Source organism: Artibeus jamaicensis, unplaced genomic scaffold, assembly GCF_021234435.1.
Source record: "Artibeus jamaicensis isolate MK-2021 breed Jamaican fruit bat unplaced genomic scaffold, CSHL_Jam_final contig_60, whole genome shotgun sequence".
NCBI classification, from domain to species: domain Eukaryota; kingdom Metazoa; phylum Chordata; class Mammalia; order Chiroptera; family Phyllostomidae; genus Artibeus; species Artibeus jamaicensis.
Window position 1 is genome coordinate 8,592,254 of NW_026521900.1, and position 24,577 is coordinate 8,616,830.

The 24,577-nt window shown below is 38.5% G+C and overlaps 1 pseudogene; it reads left to right on the top strand.

Annotated features, from left to right (window-relative positions):
- Positions 1–10,524: 10,524 nt before the first annotated feature.
- On the top strand, positions 10,525–11,816 carry LOC119055206 (keratin, type I cytoskeletal 18-like; annotated as a pseudogene).
- Positions 11,817–24,577: the final 12,761 nt, after the last annotated feature.

The following is a 24,577-nucleotide window of genomic DNA, read 5'->3' on the forward strand; positions in this document are numbered from 1 at the left end:
AGTCAGAGAGACAAATTGCACATTGTTCTAGGAGAGAAGCCACAAGTTGCTGCATATTTGAGTAGGTGGAAGCAGAGAACAACAGGATAACCAAAAGAGGCTGCACCATTGAAATTCACAGGCATTCCACCACAAAAGTCCCTACCATAAACCCAGGGTGTCAAAACAGATTAATCTAAGAAGCTGAGGCTAACAAGAAGAGTCTCACAAACAATGGGAAGACAAAGAAACAATCCCCAAATGAAAGGAAAGGAGGAATCCTCAGAAAGAATGTTAGATGAAATAGAGGCAAGTCAACTATCAGATACTGAATTCAAAGCACTGGTTATCAGGAAGTTCACAGAGCTTACAATCAGCTACCAGAAACTATACGGAAGCTACAATGATCTCACTGTGAACTATATCAACATGAAAAAGGAAATGGAAATTATTAGCAAGGGCCAAGAGGAAATGAAGAATATAATTTCTGAATTTAAAAAACACAATAGAAAGCATTAAAAATTGGGTAGATGAAACAGAAGATCGGATTAGTGAATTGGAGGACAAAGTAGAAAGCATCTCACAGAAAGAACAGGAAAGGGAAAAGAGCCTCAGAAAGAATGAAGAGGGATTAAGAGAAATGCAAGACAATATGAAACATAATAATATCCAAATAATAGGAATACCAGAAGGAGAAGAAGAAGAACAAGGGATAGAAAACATATTTGAAAGAGTAATGAGAGAAAATTTCCCTATTTGACAAAAGAAAAAGTCACACAAATCCAGGAATCACACAGAGTCCCATTCAAGAGGAACCCAAAGAGGCCCACTTCAAGACACATCATCATTAAAATGGCAAACTTCCAAGACAAAGAGAGAATCTTAAAGGCAGCAAGGGAGAAAAAAGAAATAACATACAAGGGCGTCCCAATAAGGTTAGCCACTGACTTCTCAATGGAAACACTCCAAGCAAGAAGAGATTGGCAAGAAATATTCCAAGTAATGAGAAACAGAGGCCTACAACCAAGGCTACTTTACCCAGCAAGGCTCTCAATCAAGATAGAAGGCCAAATAAAGAGCTTCCAAGACAAAAGAAGTCTAAAAGAATTTGCTGCCACCAAGCCAGCTCTACAAGAAATACTAAAAGGTCTGCTTTAAGGAAAGGAAGGAAAAGAGACAGACAGAGAGGAACACAGGTACAAAAATGGCAATGAATAAGTACCTATCAATAATAACCTTAAATGTAAATGGATTAAATGCTCCAATCAAAAGACACAGAATAGCGTCATGGATAAGAAAGTATGACCCACACATATGCTGCCTACAAGAGACCCACCTCAGGACAAAAGACCATCACAGACTAAAAGTGAAAGGATGGAAACAAATTTTCCAAGCAAATGGACAAAAAAAAAGCTGGGGTAGCAATTCTCATATCAGACAAAATAGACTTCAAAAAAAGAGCCATAAAGAGTGACCCAGAAGGTCACTTCATAATACTCAAGGGAAGAATCCACCAAGAAGACATTAACATCATAAATATATATGCACCCAACATAGGAGCAAAAAAATATATAAGGAAAATCTTAGAGGAATTCAAGAAAGATATAGACAGCAACACAATTATAGTGGGGGATTTTAACACCCCACTATCAAAAATGGACAGATCTTCCAAACAAAATATCAACAAAGACATTGCGGCATTAAACAACACCCTTGATGAAATGGACCTAACTGATATATACAGAGCTCTTCACCCCAAAGAAGCTAAATACACGTTCTTTTCAAATGCACATGGGACATTCTCAAAGATAGATCACATGATAGGGCACAAAACAAGCCTCAACAAATTCAAGAATATTGAAATCATACCAAGCATTTTCTCTGATCATAAGGGACTGAAACTGGAAACCAACCCCAAAGGAAAAAACCCAAAACACCCAAAATCATGGAGACTGAACGGTATGCTATTAAACAATGAATGGGTCAAGAATGAAATTAGGGAAGAAATCAAAAAGTTTCTGGAAACAAATGAAAATGATCTCACAACAACCCAAAACTTATGGGATACAGCCAAGGCTGTCCTGAGAGGGAAGTTTATAGCAATACAGGCCTACCTTAAGAAAACAGAAACATTTCAAACAAATGAACTTACTCTACGCCTGCAAGAACTCGAGGAACAACAACAAAAACAGCCCAAAGCAAGTAGAAGGAAGGAAATAAGTAAGATCAGAGCAGAACTAAATGACATAGAGACTAAAAGTACAATTCTAAAGATCAATGAATCCAGGAGTTGGTTCTTTGAAAAAATAAACAAAATAGAAAAGCCTTTAAGTAGGCTCATCAAGAAAAGAAGGGAACGGACACAAACACAATCAGAAATGAAAGAGGAGAGATTACAACTGATACCACAGAAATAGAGAGGATTGTAAGAAATTACTATGAAGAACTGTATGCCAAGAAATTTGAGAACCTAGAGGAAATGGACACATTTCTAGAGAAATATAATCTCCCAAAACTCAATGAAAAAGAAGTAGAACACCTGAATAGACCAATAACAGCAAAAGAAATTGAAGCAGTAATCAAAAAACTCCCATCACACAAAAGCCCTGGACCAGATGGATTCACAGGAGAATTCTACAAAGCATTTAAGGAAGAGCTAACCCCCATTCTTCACAGACTATTCCAAAAAATCCAAAAGGATGGAAAACTCCCCTAACTCCTTTTATGAAGCCAGCATCATCCTAATTCCAAAACCAGATAGAGATACAACAAAGAAAGAAAACTTCAGGCCAATATCGCTGATGAACATAGACGCTAAAATCCTCAACAAAATATTAGCAAATCGCATCCAACAATATATACAAAAGATTATACACCATGACCAAGTGGGATTCATCCCAGGGATGCAAGGATGGTTCAACATTCGCAAAACAGTAAATGTAATTCATCACATAAACAAAAGCAAAGACAAAAACCACATGATCATATCAATAGACGCAGAAAAAGCTTTCGATAAGGTACAACACCCATTTATGATAAAAACACTCAGCAAAATGGGAATAGAGGGAACATTCCTCAATATAATAAAGGCCATTTATGAGAGACCTACAGCCAATATCATACTCAATGGGCAAAAACTAAAAGCTTTTCCACTAAGATCAGGAACAAGACAAGGATGTCCACTTTCACCACTTCTATTCAATATAGTATTAGAAGTTTTGGCCACAGAAATCAGGCAGGAAAAGGAAATAAAAGGCATCCAAATAGGAAAGGAGGAAACAAAACTGTCACTGTTTGCAGATGACATGATAGTGTACATGGAAAATCCTATAGACTCTACCCAAAAACTGCTCAAACTAATTAATGAATTTGGCAAAACAGCAGGATACAAAGTCAATATCCAGAAATCAAAGGCATTTTTGTATACAAACAATGAATCAGCAGAAGCAGAAATCAAGGAAAAAAAATCCCATTCGATATAGCAAAAAGAAAAATAAAACATCTGGGAATAAACCTAACCAAAGAGGTAAAAGACCTGTATGCAGAAAACTACACAGTACTGAAGAAAGAAATCAGGGAAGACACAAAAAAATGGAAACATATACCGTGTTCATGGATTGGAAGAATTAACATCATCAAAATGTCCATACTACCCAAAGCAATATACAGATTCAATGCAATACCTATTAAAGTACCAATGGTGTATTTCACAGACATAGAACAAACACTTCAAAAATTTATATGGAATCATAAACGAGCCCAAAGAGCAGCTGCTCTTTTGAGAAAGAAGAACAAAGTAGGAGGGATCACAATACCTGATATCAAACTGTATTACAAGGCCACTGTAATCAAAACAGCCTGGTACTGGCATAAAAACAGGCACATAGACCAATGGAACAGAACAGAGAGCCCAGAAATCAACCCAACCCTCTACAGTCAATTAATATTCGACAAAGGGGGCAGTAACATAAAATGGAGTAAAGATAGCCTCTTCAGCAAATGGTGTTGGGAGAACTGGACAGCTACGTGCAAAAAAATGAAACTTGAACACCAACTTACACCATACACCAAAATAAATTCAAGGTGGATAAAAGACTTAAATATAAGCCATGACACCATTAAAGTCCTAGAGGAGAACATTGGCAAGAAAATCTCAGATATTTCACGCAGCAACATTTTTACTGATATGTCCCATAGAGCAAGGAATATAAAGGAAAGAATAAACAAATGGGATCTCATCAAAATAAAAAGCTTCTGCATGGCTAAAGAAAACAGTATTAAATTAAAAAGACAACCAACTGTATGGGAAAACATATTTGCCAATGATACCTCAGACAAAGGTTTAATCTCCAAAATATACAAACAACTTACACGACTCCACTCTAGGAAGACATCGAACCCAATTAAAAAATGGGAAAAGGACTTGAACAGACACTTCTCCAAAGAGGACATACAGAGTATCCAGAGACACATGAAGAGATGCTCAATATCGTTAGCTATCAGAGAGATGCAAATTAAAACCACAATGAGATACCACTTTACACCAGTCCGGATGGCTATAATAGACAAAGCAACAAACAACAAATGTTGGAGAGGGTGTGGGGAAAAGGGGTCCTTAGTTCACTGTTGGTGGGATTGCAGACTGGTACAACCATTATGGAAAACAGTATGGAATTTTCTCAGAAAAATAAAAATTGACCTGCCTTTTGACCCAGCAATTCCACTGCTAGGATTATACCCCAAGAATCCTAAAACATCAATTTCAAAGAACCTATGCACCACAATGTTCATAGCAGCACAATTTACAATAGCCAAGAGTTGGAAGCAACCTAGTTGCCCATCAGTAAACGAATGGATGAAACAATTGTGGTACATATACACAATGGAATTCTATGCAGCAGAGAGAAAAAAGGAGCTACTACCTTTTGCAACAACATGGATGGATCTGGAAAGCATTATGCTGAGTGAAATAGGCCAGGCATTGAAGGACAAATACCATATGATCTCACCTTTGACAGAAGCTAAAGAATAAAACAAACAAGCAAACAGAATAAAAACAAAGACACTGAAATAGAGAACAAGTGGGCAGCGACCAGAGGGGAGAGGGAAGGGAACTTAAGGGGAAAAAGGGGGAGGGATTTTGAGGAACAAGTATGAAAGACACAGAGATGAGGACTGGGGGGGGGGGCGGGGAATGGGAGAGAGGGGGGAGACCGGGCGGGGGGTGGCTGGGATGGGAGAAATAGATAAAAAAAAATGTACTTGAAAAGTAACTAAATAAAATTTAATATTAAAAATAAAAGAAAATAAAATAACAGTAAAAGAAAACATTAAATAAGAAAGGATGCACACATGCCCTGTTTAATTTTCAGGTTACCATGACATACAGAATGTGCCAAAGGAAGTCTGAGGAAAGAGAATGCCTTGGGGGATGTGGTCTGGGGAGGATGAAAGGTTTGGGAGTTGAAATCAGAGGTGCTTCTGGAAGAGGTTGAGAGACAGAATTGCAGGGGAAGGTAATTTAGGTGGAGCATATATGGGTAAATAGGGCTGCCATGTGAGGTTGTGCAATGCACAACTCAAGAGGTTGCCATTCACATCATATTCTCTGTTCAGAACACAATCTGTGTGGTTATTGGTGGTGATTGTGGAGCAACAGTCTAAGAGATATCTAGTAAAGAACCTCCTATTGAGATAAGGAGTAGACTTGCTATCATGGTGTAAGTTCTGAGATGTCTGGGCTGAATTTTTGTCTTTAAATCTTAAGAGTTTTGCACAGTTTCTGGCACATATTAGGCACCTGATACACTTTTCCCAAATGAATGAACTATAACTTAGTCTTATCCAAACCGTACCAGTTTGTTTGTACAAATGTCAGGGAGGTCACATAATGGAGATACCTTATATATTTTTGATAACTCTGGATAATGTTGGGCCTCAGCCCCAAAACTGTTCCCCTCCCAAATTATTTCAGTTACCTTTGAGACCTTAAGGGGTATTTCACAAGTGCTGTGCACTGTCCTCTATTGTTCTTACATTCATGTCTTTTTCCAGTGTTTTCAAAATAGCAGCACTACAATCATGCCCATTTGGCAGAGCTACTATCCCCTTTGTGAGTATGGTGTATCTGCCCAGATATTTAACTCTAACACACCCCAAAGTTGCTATAGTGTAAACCATGATGGTGTCATGCTCACTTCTGACTCCTGAGTTAAAGCTTTATTAATTCTATGAAGAAGTGGGAGAGTATGGCTTTTGGCTCTCCAAGGTCACACACACACACACACACACACACACACACCTACATTGTATTTCTCATGTGTGACAAAGCCCTCCTTAAAACACTGTTTTCAGCTTCTGCCTGTTCAAACACTAAACAAAAGATGAACATTACACAGCTCTTTCTACTCACCATCCCCATTTTTCTGCTGTTGAAAAAGAATACACATTGTAAAGTGTGGGGGTGGTATGTGAGAATATGAAATATTTTCATTTGGCTGGAGCAAAATGTATGTCCAGATGAACCGGGTCAAAAGTTGACCCCAAGGGAGACTAGATTAAACAGTGAGAACAGATGAGTATGAACCCATAAATACCAGTGAAAACCATTTAAAATTTATTTGAGGAAGAGCCTCAAATATGGAATTTTAATCTTAATTATAAAGGAAAACATCATTATGACTAGTTAAAGATGAAACAAAAGTCCAGGTAGAATAGGACAATGGAGTTATACAGAGCTAGGTTTTAGCCTCAGTGACTTTGTTAAGTCACTTAACCTCAGGGACTCTTATTTTTCTTATCTGTGAAATAGGCATACTACTTATTTCTCAGGATCTTTTATAAGAATCATGTTCAATAAAATGCTTAGCATAAAATCTGGTATGTAGTAAAAAACAGATAAAATGGCTGCAATAAGTAGTATATTATGAGGTACTCAAACTTCTAAGGTAATCTCTCATCAGGTACTCTCAAAGATAGCCATATAAGTAGGAAAAATTATAGAGGAGACAGAGTTTTACTTGGGACTCCTCATCTTCTACTTTCCAAACAAGTACCCCAGATATTAACTAGGGAACCAGTTTGGTTAATTAATTCATATCCTAGAGGTAGCATCTGTTTTTCTTCCATAAATCCTAAAAAGAGGGAAGATGGGGAGTGACTAGTGGTAGAAGTTCAGGGATCAGTAGCAGTATGGGACAAGGGCTGTGGTCTTTTGAGTGTGAATCCTCACCCCTAACATTAGTAGCCACATCCTTAAGGCAACACTTCATTACCCAGAGTTTATTTTGGATACAAATGACTCAAGGCTTTCACTCCATTGAATATTCTGTGCATTTCAGTCAAAGAGATCATTGTGGAAAACTTGCACTGGACACATAGGTGAGGCCTACAGCTATCTATCCACCACCATTTTTAAGTACTCTCTTCCCAGAAGCCACAAACCCCTGGATTTCTGGATAGAATCCTCTTACCAAGAATTTCTAAGCAATGTGAAGATCAACTTTCATCTAATCAAATAACTTCTAATTATTCTGGGATGGATGACAACACTATGTCCACCTGGGATCATGTTTGCCAATCTAGAGGTTCCTGAAGAGAGTTTACTATTACATATTTTATTTCTGCTGATACAACCTCCACTAATACTAAAAAACTTTATATTAAAACAAATATAAAGTTTTAATACAACTTCTTGTATTAGTTGTACAAGTTGTATTAGTTTTAAAACAACTTCTTTAATATAAAGAAGGAAACTTTATATTAGTAGAAGTTATATGAACAGAACATCTATAAAGAACTCATGGATGAAGATAAGGGGGGGATTGAATGTGGGAAGTGGGAGTGGATACAGCAGAGGAGAGAAATGGTGGGAAAATGGGGATAACTTTAACTGAATAACAATAAAAAAGGAAAAAATAAAGAAAATAATTTAGCCCTGGCTGGTGTAGCTCAGTGGATTGAGCACACACCTGAGAACCAGAGGATCACAGTTCAATTACCAGACAGGGCACATGCCTGGGTTACAGGCCAGTTCCCTGCAGGTCAGTTCCCAGCAGGGGACACACAAGAGGCAACCATACATTGATGTTTCTCTCCCTCTCTCCTTCCCCTCTAAAGGTAAATAAATAAAATCTAAAAAATAATAATTTAAAGTACGTGATTGTAACCCTAGCCACTTTCTAATCTATGGTGTATTTAAAAATCATTCATGCTATGGCTAAAGAAAACAGCATTAAAATTAAAAGAGAACCAACTATATGGGAAAACATATTTGCCAATGATACCTTGGACAAAGGTTTGATTTCCAAAATATATAAAGAACTCAAATGACTCCAATCCAGGAAGACAAACATCCCAATTAAAAAATGGGCAAAAGACTTGAACAGGCAATTCTCCAAGGAGGACATACAGAAGTCCCAGAGACATATGAAAAGATGCTCAGCATCACTAGCCATAAGAGAGATGGAAATTAAAACCACAAGGGGATACCACTTCGTACCAGTGAGAATGGGCATCATAAACAATTCATCAAACAAGTGTTAGAGAACATGTGGAGAAAAGGGAACCCCAGTGCACTGTTGGGGGGATTGCAGGCTGGGGTATCCACTGTGAAAAACAGTATGGAATTTCCTTAGAAAACTAAAAATGGAACTGCCTTTTGACCCAGCAATCCCACTGCTGAGATTATATCCTAAGAACCCTAAAACACCAATCCAAAAGAAGCTATGCCCCCCAATATTCATAGCAGCACAATTTATGATAACCAAGTGCTGGAAGCAACCTAAGTCCCCATCAGTAAATGAGTGGATCAAAAAACTGTGGTACATTTACACAATGGAATACTATGCAGCAGGGAGAAAGAAGGAGCTCCTACCCTTTTTAACAGCATGGATGGAACTGGAAAGCATTATGCTGAGTGAAATAAGCCAGGCATTGAAAGACAAATACCATATGATCTCACCTTTAACAGGAACCTAATCAATAGAAGAAAAAAGCAAATTAAATATAAGCAGAGACATTGAAATTAAGAACAATCTGACAGTAGCCAGAGGGGAGATGGGAGGGGTAATGGGGGGAAGTCTTTTCAGGAACAACTACAAAGGACACATGGGCAAAATCAAGGGCGAGGGGTGGAAGCAAAGGAGGGAAGTGGGTTTGCCTGGGGTGGCAGGTAATGGTGGGGGGTAAATGCAGACAACAGTAACTGAACAACAATAAAATAATATTTTAAAAATCATTCATGTTAGGTGGCACTAGAGCAACAAGTTTATTGATGTTGTCTAATTCTCTGAATGTCACAAAAACCACCAAATCTTGTCTCAGTTTGAAAACTGACTCTGGAACAGATGAATAGAACCATCCCATGTCTGGGGACTGGATTAGAATTCAGGAAATATGTGTTCCTCATTCTCTCTCTCCAAATCTTGTAGCCTTGGAGAAGGGAGTTGCCAGAAGCCTCCTTATAATATATAACATTGACTACTCACCTTGGACCATTAAAGTTCAGGAAAGAATGAACTTAGTAAGAGCTTTGAGCTAACTGGCACTAACAAATTTGTCCGCCAATAATGCTCAAATGTGTAGTCTTCATGAATGCAAATGTTGTAGCCAATACTTCTGACATTTCAGGAGCCTGGGAAATGCCAGTGGGCTTCTACTGTCTGAATCAGTAGACAGTAGCAGCACAACTTCTGAAGAAGTTCTCCTGATATGGCAAGTGTTTTTTTTTTTTCCCACTGCTTGAAGGTCAAACTAAATCACTTCTTTCTCAAACAGATCTCACTTTTGATGTCCAAGTTACAATATGTGTTTATTGATGAAATCAGTTGAGGGTATGAAGCTGACTCAGGCTTACCCAAGTTCTGTTTATTTAGTACTAGAAATATTTAAATCAGAGCTGACCTTAAAATAGCAACTCTTTGAAAAATGGCTCAGCACTGACTGACTCCTGAGAATCTCCTGTAGCCAACCTTGTTACTTTTCTGTTCCTGTGGTCACTGCTTAGAAAGTCTACAGCAATATATGCCACACATCTGATACTTTCATTTTCACTGATGAACGTTATTACACCACATTAAATTCTAGAATACATATGCACTGATGAGGATCCCTATACCTTAAATCCCTAATCTCACTGAAAGATTATATGTCAGAATTTTATCTCTTGCACTGAGATACTTAAAAACTTGCCTGCGTGAATGTGTCTGCTCAAGAGATATTTGAAGTACAAAATTGTTCATAAATGTTATTCAGACAAGAAGAATGCCATATTATTTTCTTCTCATCTCATGTACTATGATAAAGCCAATTTGATCACTCTAACTATGACAGTATACACTTGACTCCCAAACCTCTTGCCTTGAGGTCCAGTTGCCTGCTATAACTCTCCTCCTCAGTGGTTCATGAAAACCTCAACCCAAGTGGGACTGAAAGATAATTCAAACTTATTCTGCCTGCCATCTCCATTTTAGTTAATTTTTCAAATTGGAAAACCAAGGCAGCTTCAACCTGAGTCTTGGCTTCTCACCTTCCTCCCTGAACAACATGAACTTCAGCACATGCTCCAGGTTCTCCACAAGCTACTGGACCCTGGGATCCATGCAGTCACCCAGCTACCTGGCCCAGCCAGCCAGCAGGGTGGCCAGTGTCTATGCAGGCACCAGGGGTTCAGGCTCCCAGATTTCTATGTCCCGCTCCACCAGCATGTGTGGCAGCTGGAGATCCGGAGGCCTGGCTGCAGGGATGGCCAGGAGTCTGGTAGGCATAGGGGGCATCCAGAGCGAGAAGGAGACTATGAAATGCTTAATGACAACCTGGCCTCCTACCCTGAGAGGGTGAGAAGCCTGGAGGTTGATAATGGGAGACTGGAGATCAAAACCCAGGCACACTTAGAGAAGAAGGGATCCTAGGTCAGAGACTGGGGGCATTATTTCAACACCATCAAAAACCTGAGGGCTGAGATCTTTGCAAATTCTGTGGACAATGCCTGAATCATTCTGCAGATTGACAATGCCTGTCTTGCTGCTGATGACTTCAGAATCAAGTATGAGACAGAACTAGCCATGTGCCAGTCTGTGGAGAATGACATCAGTGGGCTCTGAAAGGTCGTTGATGACACCAATATCACTCAGCTGCAGCTAGAGACAGAGATCAAGGCTCTTGAGGAGGAGCTGCTCTTCATGAAGAAGAACCACAAGGAGGAAGTAAATGGTTTACAAAACAAGACTGCCAATTCTTGGTTGACTGTGGAGTTGGATGCCCCCAAATCTCAGGACCTCAGCAAAATTGTGGCAGACATCTGGGCCCAGTATGACAAGCTGGCTCGGAAGAACTGAGAAGACCTGGACAAGTACTGGTCCCATCAGATTGAGGAGAGCACCACAGTGGTCACTTCACAGACCACCTAGATAGGCACTGCTGAGATGACACTCACAGAGCTGAGATGTTACAGTTCAGTCATTGGAGACTGACCCGGACTCAATGAGGAATCTGAAGTTCAGTTTGGAGAACATCCCGAGGGAGGTAGAGACATGCTGTGCCAGCAGATGGAACAAGTCAATGAGATCCTGCTGTACCTGGAGTCAGAGCTGACCCAGACCTGAGCAGAGGGGCAGTGCCAGGCCCAAGAATATGAAGACCTGCTGAACATCAAGGTCAAGCTGGAGGCTGAGATGGCCATCTACTGCAGCCTACTGGAAGAAAAGGAGGACTTCAATCTAGTTGATGCCCTGGACAAGAGCCCCTCCTTACAAACCATCCAAAAAACCACGGCTCGCAGGATTGTGGATGGTAGAGTGGTGTCTGAGGTCAATGACACCAAAGGTTTGAGGCATTAAAGGCAGCAGAAGTGGGGCATCCCATGGCAGGGCAGAAGGCCAATAAAAAGCTCATTGAAAGATTTTTTTTTAAAAGGAAAATCAAGTCTCCCTCTCATTCATTTTTAAGTGTGCCATTGGCCACTGTACACTGCAGATTCTCCTGACAAAATGCCTCTTGAGTTAGTCCACATCCTCCCTGTTTGTGTTCAAGGACTTGTATTTTTTTTTTTTCTGGATGGCTTCAGCAGCCTGCTGCAGAGTCCTCTTAACACCTTCCTCTCCTAAAGAGTTCAGAACATACACCTGATCATGTCATTTCTCTGCTCTGAAATTGAGGCTGTTGGGAGATTAAAATCTAGATTCCTTCGCTTCACATTCAGTTCTTTTTAGCCTAGCCTAATCACTTCTGCAGCTTAATTTTCTGACAAGTCACAGCCCCCCTCCATCCATACCCCTTGACTCTAGTCATGGTCAGCTTTTCACCATTCTAGAAATAAGACTGACTGTTTTTTTTTTTCTATACTTATTTTGGCTTAGCTCATTCTCTCTCTCTCAAATGCCTCCTCCCTCCCATCTCTGCTGAGCCAAATGCTGCTCATTCTTCAATACCTAGTTCAAATGTATCCTCCCAGGAGAAACCTTCAATGATCTGTACCCCAACCCTACCCCAAGGTAATGATTCCGCCGTCCACATTGCCTCAGCATTTTATTCACACCTCTATGTCAATAGAATTCTCACCCATCATATGTGAACACTTTACATAAGTTTTCCTGTCTTACAATTCATTCTATCCATGGCTCTCAGTAGCATTTGATAATTGATTAGTGGATGAATGAATGGATTGATTGGTAAAGTTCAAATTTAGGAGAGTTGGCAGACATTGGAGAGAAAATACAGGGAGAAAGTGGAGAAAAATTCAGAAATGATACCTCCTCATTCCTTCACTTCTAATCCATTATTAAGTTCATGCACTTTGCTTCAAATGCAGTTACAATGAAATTGATCTTCTTAATACTCTCATGCTTCTGTATTTTTAAAAAATTTTTTTATTGATTATGCTGTTACAGTTGTTCTATTCCCCCTTTATTCCCCTCCACCCTACCCCTCATCCCCACCATTACCCCCCTTTAGTTTATGACCATGTGTCTCAAGTTCTTTAGATTCTATATTTCCCGTGCTATTCTTGCCCCCCCAACTATTTTCTATCTACTGTCTATGATACTTATTTTCTGTACCTTCTCCCCCTTCTCCTCCTCCCACTCCCCTGTTGCTAACCCTCCTTGAGATCTTCATTTCTATGTTTCCACTCCTGATCTAGCTGTCCTTTTAGTTTGCTTTCGTTTTTTTCGTTTTTTTCGTTTTTTAGGTGTGGTTGTTAATAACTGTGAGTTTGTTGTCCTTTCGCTGTTCATGTTTTTTTAACTTCTTTTTCTTAGATAAGTCCCTTTAACATTTCATAGAATAAGGGCTTGGTGATGATGAACTCCTTGAATTTGATCTTATCTGAGAAGCACTTTATCTGTCCTTCCATTTTAAATGAAAGTTTTGCTGGATAGAGCAATCTTGGTTGTAGGTCTTCAGATTTCATGACTTGGAATACCTCTTTCCAGCCCCTTCTTGCCTGTAAGGTGTCTTTTGAGAAATTCGCTGACAGTCTGATGGGGACTCCTTTGTAGGTGACTGTCCCCTTATCTCTTGCTGCTTCTAGGATTCTCTCCTTCATTTTAATCTTGGCTAATGTAATTACGATGTGCCTTGGTGTGTTCCTTCTTGGGTCCAACTTCTTTGGGACTCTCTGAGCTTCCTGGATTTCCTGGAAGTCTATTTCCTTTGCCAGATTGGGGAAATTCTCCTTTATTATTTGTTCAAATAAGTTTTCCACTGGTGGCTGTGCCTTTCCCCCTTCTGGTACCCCTATAATTCGGATGTTGGAGCGTTTAAAGATGTCCTGGAGGTTCCTAAGACTCTCCTCATTTCTTTGAATTCTTGCTTCTTGACTCTTTTCCGTTTGGCCATTATTTGCTTTCTTCTGGTCCACTCCATTGATTTGAGTCCCAGTTTCCTTTTCATTGCTATTGGTGTCCTGTGCAATTCCATTCATTTCAATTAGTTTCGCCTTCATATATTTGTCTAATTTGTGGCTATAATCAACCAGTTCTATGAGGATCCTGATGACCAGTTTTAAACTGTGCGTCTGTGAGTTTTGCTATTTCTTCATCACTTAGATCTATTGGCTCTGGGGCTCTGAGATCCTCCTGCGCCATTCTTGGTCTGTTCGGGCCCTTTAAGTGTGAGAAGCAGCGCCTTGGATTCCCAGGTCGCTGGGTTGTGACACTGTATGTGGGGGCGTGGCCAGAGTGGGGAAATGGCGGCCCCCCCTGCCACTTCTCACAGCTGGGTGCGGAGGAGCAGTGCCTTAGGTGGTTCACCTGGGCCAGGCCACTCAGCGTTGCTGGGTTATGACGCTGCATGTGGAGGTGGGGTCAGAGCAGGGTAATGGTGGCGCCCTCTACTGCCACTTGCCGTGGGGACCCGCTGGCCCGGTCCAACCGCCCACTCCCTCGCCTGTCCACCCTCGCACAAATGCGCGACCTCAGTCAACATGCAGCCCCGCTGCCCCCCGCTGTCTCCCCCCGCGGTCGCTCGCCTGGTGGCTCGCTCGCTCGCTCACTAGGTCCGACCCTGCGCCTGGATTCCGCGGCCCTGAGTCCATCTGGCCGAGTCCTCCTGTGCAACCCTGCTCCGCCAGCCGCTGGTTTCGCCCCTTACCGGTCAGGCTGAAGAATTTGTTGTTAACAGACTTCCGAAAAGTTCAATTTTCCGTGTTCTGGGTGTGTTTTCTGTTGCTAATATTTAGTTTTCTCTAATCTTGGTTGTGTGAGAAGGCACGGCACATCCACCTATGCCTCCATCTTGGCGGAAGTCCTCATGCTTCTGTATTTAAGAAGTTAGGAAATTAAATCAATTTTCCATTACTGCTCACTAAATTTATGAAAAACATTTTCCTACAGCTTGTTAGGAAAAATATATTTCCCTTTAAAAATTTTATAGCAAACAAAAGTGCTATGAGCAACCTTCTCCTCTAGCCAAGATGGAGTAACAGGGAGATTTACCCCCTATCTTAAAAAACTAAGGAATTGGACAGAATATATGAAGCAATTGTTTTCAAAACATTGAACAGCAGTCAAATAAAGACAGTGATCACTGAGAGACAGGAAACAAAGGAGGTAAGCCCTATGATTACCCTTGCTTACTGCCTGAAGAAGGAATGCAGGTCACAGTGCAGGGAGGGGAAATTCAAGGGGCCAGAAAACTCCTTAAGTTGAAGAAATGAAGCTTAGAGTCAAGGATGACCAAGGCAACTAAAGTTCACGGTGTCAGGACAAGAGAGATGTACAAAGAAAAAATGCAGAACAGCAGAGGGTCCCCTTTGAGTACAGTAGTCCTTCTTATCCACAGTTTTATATTCTTCAGTCTCAGTTACCTACAGTCAACCACAGACCAAAAATATTAAATGGAAAATTCCAGAAATAAACAATTCATAAATTTTAAATTGCATGCCATTCTGAGTAGTGTGATGGAACCTGGAGCTGTCCTGCCCTATCCTGCCTGGGAAATGAATTGTACCTTTGTTCTGCACATCCATCCTTCCCACCAATTAGTCACTTAGTAGTTGTCTGAGTTTTTAGATAGACTGTCACGGTATCCTGGTACTTCTGTTCAAGAGACCTTTATTTTAATTCATAATGGCCCCAAAGCACAAGAATAGTGATGCTAGAAATTTAGATATGCCAAAGAGGAGCCATAAATTACTCCCTTTAAGTGAAAAGATGAATATAGTATAATAAGATATCTACAGAGAGAGAGAAAGAGAGCATAATACGTACTCTCGGTACAATAAAATATTTTGAAAGAGAGACCACATTCATATAATTTCATAGTAAATTGTTATAATTGTTCTATTTTATTACTGTGTTGTTAATCTCTCACTGTGCCTAATTTATAAATTAAACTTTATCATAGGTATCTATGTATAGGAAAACTATAGTAAATATAGGGTTCAGTACTACCCACAGTTTCAGGCATCTACTGTAGGGATAGGAACATATTCCCTATGGACAAAGGAGGACTACTGTATTCAGGAAGGTAGTGACTAGCATGGGCATGTGAGGAAACTATGTGAAGGTGTGGAAAGGACCATATGATAGGTTTAGATAAAAGAAATAGTGTCCAGTGCCAGGAATAATAAATAGTGCCTGTTCCTACCAGTCTGAGGATGGGTGCTGGGGTGTAGGATTACAATGAGTAAAAGGGAGAGATTATATAAAAAGTCACAAGGAAACTTCTGGAAGTGATCAATATGTTCACTATTTTGATTATGAAAATGATTTCACAGGTATATATATATGTGAAAACACCAAATTGTGTACTTTAAATATGTATAAGCATATTGTATGTGAATTAGATTTCAATAGAGCTATTAAAATACAGAAATTATGTGGTAGAAGCCTGTAGTTTCTATAGATAATTCCTTTCTGTTTTGCTTAGAGTCAGTGATTTGTGATAAACAGTTAAATAGATGGCCATTCATTAATTGATTAGAGGGGGTGGAGGGAGATAGAGGACAGTATAGGGAGATGACTTGATGATGGACAGAGACTTGACTTGGGGTGGTGAGCTCACAATACAGTGCACAGATAATGCATTATAGAATTGTGCACCTGAAACTTATATACATTTGTTAACCAGTGTCACCCCCATTAAATTCAATTAAAAAGAAAAAATGTTTTTAACTCAAATACAATGAACTCACCACATTTAAAATAAACACCCAACTGCTAACCAAAAAAAGACAAAAAAAACACAAAATAATTCCACAATGATATCAATTCAAGGTGAATAAAAGATTTAAATATAAGCCATGACACCATTAAAGTCCTAGAGGAGAACACTGGCAGGAAAATCTCAGATATTTCACATGACAACAGTTTTACTGATATGTCTCCTAGAACAAGGGACATAAAGAAAAGAATAAACAAATGGGATCTCATCAAAATAAAAACCTTCTGCATGGCTAAATAAAATAGTATTAAAATAAAAAGAGAACCAACTGTATGAGAAAACATATTTGCCAATAATACCTCACACAAGGGTTTAATCTCCAAAATATCAAAGAACTTACATGACTCCACTCTAAGAAGACAAGCAACCCAATTAAAAAGTAGGCAAAGCACTTGAACAGACATTTCTCCAAGGAGGACATATGGAAGATCCAGAGACACATGAAAAGACACTCAAAGTGCTAGCTATCAGAGAGATGCAAATGAAAACCACAACGAGATACCATTTTACACCAGTCAGAATGGCCATCATAAACAAAGCAACAAACAACAAGTGCTGGAGAGGTTATGGAGAAAAGGGAACCCTCGTGCACTGTTGATGGGACTGCAACTGGTACAACCACTATGGATAACAGTATGGAATTTCTAAGAAAACTAAAAATGGATCTGACCTTTGACCCAGCAATTCTACTGCTAAGATTATATCCTAAGAACCCTAAAACACCAATCCAAAAGAACCTATGCCCCCCAATGTTCATAGCAGCACAATTTACAATGGCCAAGAGTTGGAAGCAACCTAGGTGCCCATCAGTAAATGAATAGATCCAAAAACTATGGTACATTTGCACAATGGAATTCTATGCAGCAGAAAGAAAGAAGGAGCTACTACCCTTTGCAACAGCATGGATGAAACTGGAAAGCATTGTGCTGAGTGAAATAGGCCAGGGGTTGAAAGACAAATACCATATGATCTCACCTTTAACAGGAAGCTAAACAACAAAACAAACAAGCAAGCAGAATAAAAACAAAGACACTGAAATAGAGAATAAGGGGACAGTGACCAGAGGGGAGAGGGAAGGGAATTTAAGGGGGAAAAGGGGGAGGGATTTGGAGGAACAAATATGAAGGACACAGGGACAAGAATTAAGGGGGGTGGAAATGGGAGGGAGGTGGGGAGCAAGCGGCGGTGGAGGCTGGGATGGGAAAAATAGACAAAAACTGTACTTGAAAAATAGCTAAATAAAATTATTAAATAAATAAATAAAGGTAGCCATATTGAAATACGAAAAAAAAAGAAAGACAAATGCCATATGATCTCACCTTTAACAGGAAGCTAAACAACAAAACAAACAAGCAAGCAAAATAAAAACAAAGACACTGAAATAGAGAATAAGCTGACAGGGACCGGAGGGGAGAGGAGAGGAGAAGGAATTTCGGGGGGGAAAAGGGGAAGGATTTACAGGAACTAGTATAAAGGACACGTAGACAACAACTAACGGGGGTGGAAATGGGAGGGAGGTGGGAAGCACTGGGGGGGTGGGCTGGGATGAGAGTAGAAGACAGAAAACTGTACTTGAACAACAGTTAAAATAAATAAAAATAAAAACAAAGACATGGACAGTGACACAAGAAAGGTTCTGTCTCAGAGAGAACCTTAGGGTGGAGAGAATGGGAATGTTTGAGGCCTAAAATTTGATACAAATTGGGTCATCTTTGAAAAAAAATCTGTGTTTTTCCCAGATTTTCTCTTTTATATGAGTAAATAGCCTTATTTTATAGACAAGCAGATTGAGAAGCCTGGCTAATTCCCCAAATCAAAAGTGAGGTTGGAAAAGGGAGAAATTGATACTGCATGAATGTCCAACTTAATTTGGTAGGTAAGGCACTTGAGCTCATCTTAAAAGGCCTTGTCTTGAATGAGCAGGTACTCACCAGAGTAGAGGGGGATTTACAAACACATGTAAAGGAACAAAGACTAAATCAGAATTAGCACTGAGTATAATGATACACATTTTTTTTGGCTGATGGTGTCATGATACATCACTGGAATCAAATAGAACACAATTGAAATTACTATAATTTTCCTGATGGTTTCACCAATAATATACAGTCACTTCAGGCTGGGACAGGAGGGACAAAGGAATGTGTGTGGTTAAGTATGCTGTGGTTGAGCATGCTATGTGAGTTATTTTTTCTTTCATTGTTTTTGAATATGGTGTTTTCCCACATAGGGCTCATAGCCCTTACAATAATGAGGTGCCATTCTTTTTGTGTTTTTTAAAAAAAAAACAGTTGCAGAAAGTTTTGATTCCAGTTCTTTTTGTTGCTTTCTCCAGGACCCACTAAGTATCTGGACTTCTTTGGGCTTCATTTAGAAGAAGAGCCACAGGCATAGCTACCAGATAAAGGATGGTATTTGCCTGTGAGAAACAGTGTGACTAAAAAAAGAATATTTTTTAGGAGTTCTTTAGGACACCTCAACATTTGCTTTCTTTTTTTAATGATAATCAGAAGTAATTCTCTATCAGGGAAGATAACACAAAAAAGGTTGATCAAAATTTGAATCAAAATGTACTTATGTCAAGTATGTACAAAGCTATATTTGGCCTTGTTGGAGATACATAGGCAAGTAAGATTCAGGCCTTACTTTCAAGAAGTCAGTAGCTTATTAAAAGAGAAATGACCAGTAAAAAAAAAAAAAAAAAAAGTAAATACCAAGACCTAAGACAGGATCGGCAGATTTAAGCTGGGGAAGAATTTTGGTTTCTCCCCATGCCTTGTCACTAGGCCAACTACTTTAACAAAATATAGAAAGGATCTCTGAAAGTATAGTCTTCAGGCCAACTACTTTTAAATGAACTCTAGGGCCTTTACCACATATAGCCAAAGTCACAAAATACTTTGTTAGACAAAGTCTTCTTGTTTCTTCAAGAACAGAAGAAAGACTGTGTTGCTGGGATCCTGTAGGTGTGGTGTTGTGATAGATTATTAAAAGTCATGTCTTCTTGCATCTGTGCCTGTTTTCAATGACTTTGCAGCTTTTCCCATAAAGAAGTGATGTTTCTTTTCCCTTGCCTTGAATATGGCATGACCTCGTGACTTTGGATCAGAAGAATGGTTAAATTTATATTGTATAAGTGGGGCTTGTCCAATGTAATTAGTACTTCCTGAGTGCAAGTCTTTCTAAATACAGAAAAAAAAAACTTGCTCAGCCCCTTCAATCATTTTATGGTGTTACTTTGTCTGCTACTCTCTACTGCACACATTTGTTGTCACTCTTGCATCTAGGTGAGGCCTTTTGATTCATTCTGATTACTGGAAGCGCACAGAAGTGAAGGGTCACTTTGGGGGCACTAAGAGGTAGTGGGCTTTCTTTGTGTTCTCTCCAACCACCCCCTATCTGTAAGTGGATGTTCCAAGGTGACTATGAAGCCGTGTGAAGGTAGTGGAAACCCACAATGGGAGGAATTGGATCTCTGGGTTCAGAGTTCTGGAGCAGAGTCCCCTGTCAGCTCATGTTACATGGTGATTTGAGTAAGAAATAATAATTTATTGATTCAAGTCATGAAGACACTGGGATTATTTGTAAGAGAAGTTCACATAACCAGTTGTGCACTGGTAAATGTTTGGCAACTGGATTTCTAGTTGAATGAAATGACAAATATGTAGTGGCAAATATTTAACAAAATAAAACAAAACTCAAAACTCCTGATTTGTACAGTTCGCTGGTTTTCATAGTATAAATGTTCCCAACATGGCCTATTTCAAGCTACTGAAATGATGTCCATCAACATAGAGTTGGGAAGAGAGTATTACCCATTGGCTCTTGTGACCTTATATGAATTTACTTCAACATACCACTGTTCACAACTTACCCTAATTTACTCTGCCATCTTTAACACAATCTGGGTTTGGTGAGAATCAAACCAGTCTGTCACATGAAGCCACAAACTGGATAGAGCTTGGGTCACCCCACCATTCTCTCTACATTTGTTGACTGTATTAGCCTGCAACTTAAGTGCATAGTTACTGATATTTTAGGATTGTTTGCTAAAAGGAAATTCAATACCTCCTTAGCACCTGGCACAATGTCTTGCACATAGCAGGTATCAATAAATGTCTGCAGAATCAAGTTCTCAAAGTTAGTTACTTACAAAATATGCCGTGCTCAAGCCTCACATTCATTTGTTGATGTTATACTTAAAAATGTAGACCAATGTTAAAATTCAAAATTAGCCTCTTCTGAGCACCTAAATATATAAATCTTGGTGAATATTAAGGGAGAGGTTGACAGGAATACAACCATCGTAGAGGGTTTCAACACCCCACTGACAACAACTGATAGATAGATTCACCAGACAAAAAAATCAACAAGGCAACAGCAGTCTTAAACCACACACTAGATTGGATGGATTTAATTACTATTTATGGAACATTTCATCATCCCAAAGCAGCAAAATATACATTCTTCTCAAGTGCACCTAAAATATTCTCAAAGATAGGCCACATGTTAGAAGACAAAATAAGTCAATAAATTCAAGAATATTGAAATCATATAAAACACCTTCTCTGACCACAATGGTATGAAACTAGAAATCAATTACAATAAAAAAAAACTAAAAACCATGCAAACACATGGAGGCTAAATAACATATTAATAAACAATGAACAAGTTAACAATGAGGTCAAGGAAGACACCAGAAGTTAAAATGAACACATGACAAACAAAAATTTATGGGACACAGCGAAAGAAGTCCTGAAAGAAAAGTTCATAGCATTACAGGTTTACCTAAAGACAAAAAAAATTTAAAAATCTAAGCCTATACCTAAAAAAGAAAAAGAACAACAAATAAAGCAAACAAACCACAGAGTAAGTAGAAGGAAAGAAATAATGAAGATTAGGGTGGAAATAACTGATATGGAGACTAAAAAACAATACAAAAGATTGATAAATCTAAGAGCTGATTCTTTAAAAAGATAAACAAGATTGACAAAACTTTAATCACACTCATAAAGGAAAAAAGAGTGAGAAGATCCAAATAAGTAAAATCACAAATGAAAGAGAACAACTGACACCGAAGAAATACAAAGGATTGTAAGAAAATACTATGAACAAACTATATGCCAACAAATCGGAAAATCTAGAAGAAATGAATAAATTCCTAGAAACACATAAACTTCCAAAACTAAATCAGGAAGAATCAGAAAATTTGAATACACCAATTACAACTTAAAAAATATTGAAGCAGTAATCAAAAAACTCCAAGCAAACAAAGTCCTAAACCAGATAGTTTCACAAGCAAGTTTTACCAGACATTCAAAAATGAAATAAACCTATCTTTGTTGAACTACTCCAAAAAATTCAGGAGGAGGGAAGATCCCTAAGCTCATTTTATGAGGCCAGTATTGTCCTAATTCTAAAAGCAGATAACAACACTAAAAAGAAAGAAAATTATAGGCCAATATCCCAGATGAATATAGATGCTAAAATCTTAGCAAACCAGCTCCAACAATACATTAAAAAGATCATACAGCATGATCAAGTGGGATTCATCCCAGGAATGCAAGGATGGTTCAGCATTCACAAATCAATAAATGCGATACATCACATAAACAAAATGAAGGATAAAAATCACATGATCATATCCATAGATGCAGAAACAAAACATTTGATAAAATTCAACACCTGTTTTTGATTTAAAAAATCTCAGCAAAGTAGGAATAGAGGTATAATACCTCAACATACCAAAGACCATATAAGACAAACCCACAGCCAAGATCATATTCAAAATGCAAAAACTAAATGTATTTCCCTTAAGAGGAGGAACAGGACAAGGATGCCCACTTTCATCATTTTTATTCAACATCAGACTGGAAGTACTAGCCACAGAAACAGACGAGGAGAAATAAAAGGCATTAACATTGGAAAGGAGGAAGTAAAACTGTTATTATTTGCAGATGACATGATAATATATATAGAAAACCCTAGCCCTGGTTGGTGTGGCTCAGTGGATTGAACACTGGCCTGCAAACCAAAGGGTCACTGGTTTGATTCCCAGTCAGGGCACAACCCTTGGTGTGCCTTTATCTAAACATAAGTAAATAAAATCTTTTTTAAAAAGAAAATCTTAAAGACTCTACCAAAAATTTACTAGATCTAATAAATGAATTTGGCAAAGTAGCAGGATACACAACTAATATTCAGAAATCAGTGGAATTTTCATACAACAGTAATTAACCATTAGAAACAGAAATATAAAGGAAAAAACAATCCCCAAGAAACAAAAAGTAAGATACCTAGGAATAAATTTAACCAAGGAGGAAAAAGACCCTTACTCAGACAATTATAAGGTACTGAAGATAGAAGGTAAGCAAGATATGAATAAGTGAAAGCATATACCATATTCATGGATAGAAAAATTAACCACATTAAAATTTTCATACTACCCAAAGCAACCTACATATTCAACACAACTCCTATTTTAATTCATATGGAATGTCTCATTTCTAGAACAAATATTTCAAAAATTTAAATAGAACCACAAAAGGTCCTGGAATAGCCTCAGAAATATTAAGAAAGAACAAAGTTGGAGGTATGACACTACTTGATATCAAACTATACTTCGGGGCCACAGTAACCAAAACAGCACAGTACTGGCACAAGAACAAGCATATAGATCAATGGAACATAATAGATAACACAGAAATAACCCACACCTTTATGGTCAATTAATATTTGACCAAGGAGGCAAGAACAACAATGGGGCAAAGACAGTATCTTCAATAAATGGTGTTAGGAAAATTGGACAAATAACATGCAAAAAATGAAACTAGACTGACCAACTTACACCATACACAAGAATAAACTCAAAGTGTATTTAAGACTTAAATGTTAGATGCAAAACCATAAAAAAAACCCTACAAGAAAACATAAGCAGTAAAATTTGAGACATTTCTCATAGCAATACTTTTGCTGATATATCTCTTCAGGCAAGGGAAACAAAGGAAAAAATAAGCAAATGGGACTACATCAAATTAAAAAGCTTTTGCACAGCAAAAGAAAACATCAATAAAATGAAAATTCTTCCTGCTGAATTAGAGAACATATTCATCAATGATATATCTGATAACAGGTTAATTTTTAACCCCTTATCAAGAACTTATATAACTCAACCCCAAGAAGACAAACAACCCAATTAAAAACTCAGCAAAGGACCTGAATAGACACTTCTCCAATCAGGACATATAGATGGTCCATAGAAATATGGAAAGATGATCAATGTCACTAATCATTACAGAAATACAAATTAAAACCACAATGAGATATCATCTCATGCCTGTCAGAATGGCCATCATCAATAAATCAACAAACAAGTTTTAGTGAGGATGTGAAGAAAAGGGAACCCTCATGCACTGTAGGTGGGAATGCAGACTGTGAAAAGGAGTATGGAGTTTACTCACAAAATTAAAAATAGAACTGCTTTTTGACCCAGAGTTCCCACTTCTGACAATATATCCAAAGAAACCCAAAACACTAATCTGAAAAAATATATGCATCCCTATATTCATTGCAGCATTACTTACAATAGCCGAGATCTGGACAGCCCAAGTGTCCATCAGTAAATGAGTGGATAAAAAAGCTGTAGTACATTTACACAGTGGAATACTATGCAGCCATGAAAAGGAAATATTACCTGTTGTTACATCATGGATGTGCCTAGAGAGTATTACATTATGTGAAATAAACCCATCAAAGAAAGGCAAATACCATATAAACTCACTTATAATTTCACTTATATAGTGGAATCTAATAAATAAAATAAACTGACAAACAAAATAAAAATGGAGGCATAGATACCTAGAACAGACTGATAGCTGTCAGAGAGGAAGAGGGTTGGGGGGCTAGATGAAAGAAGGTAAAGGGATTAAGCAAAAAA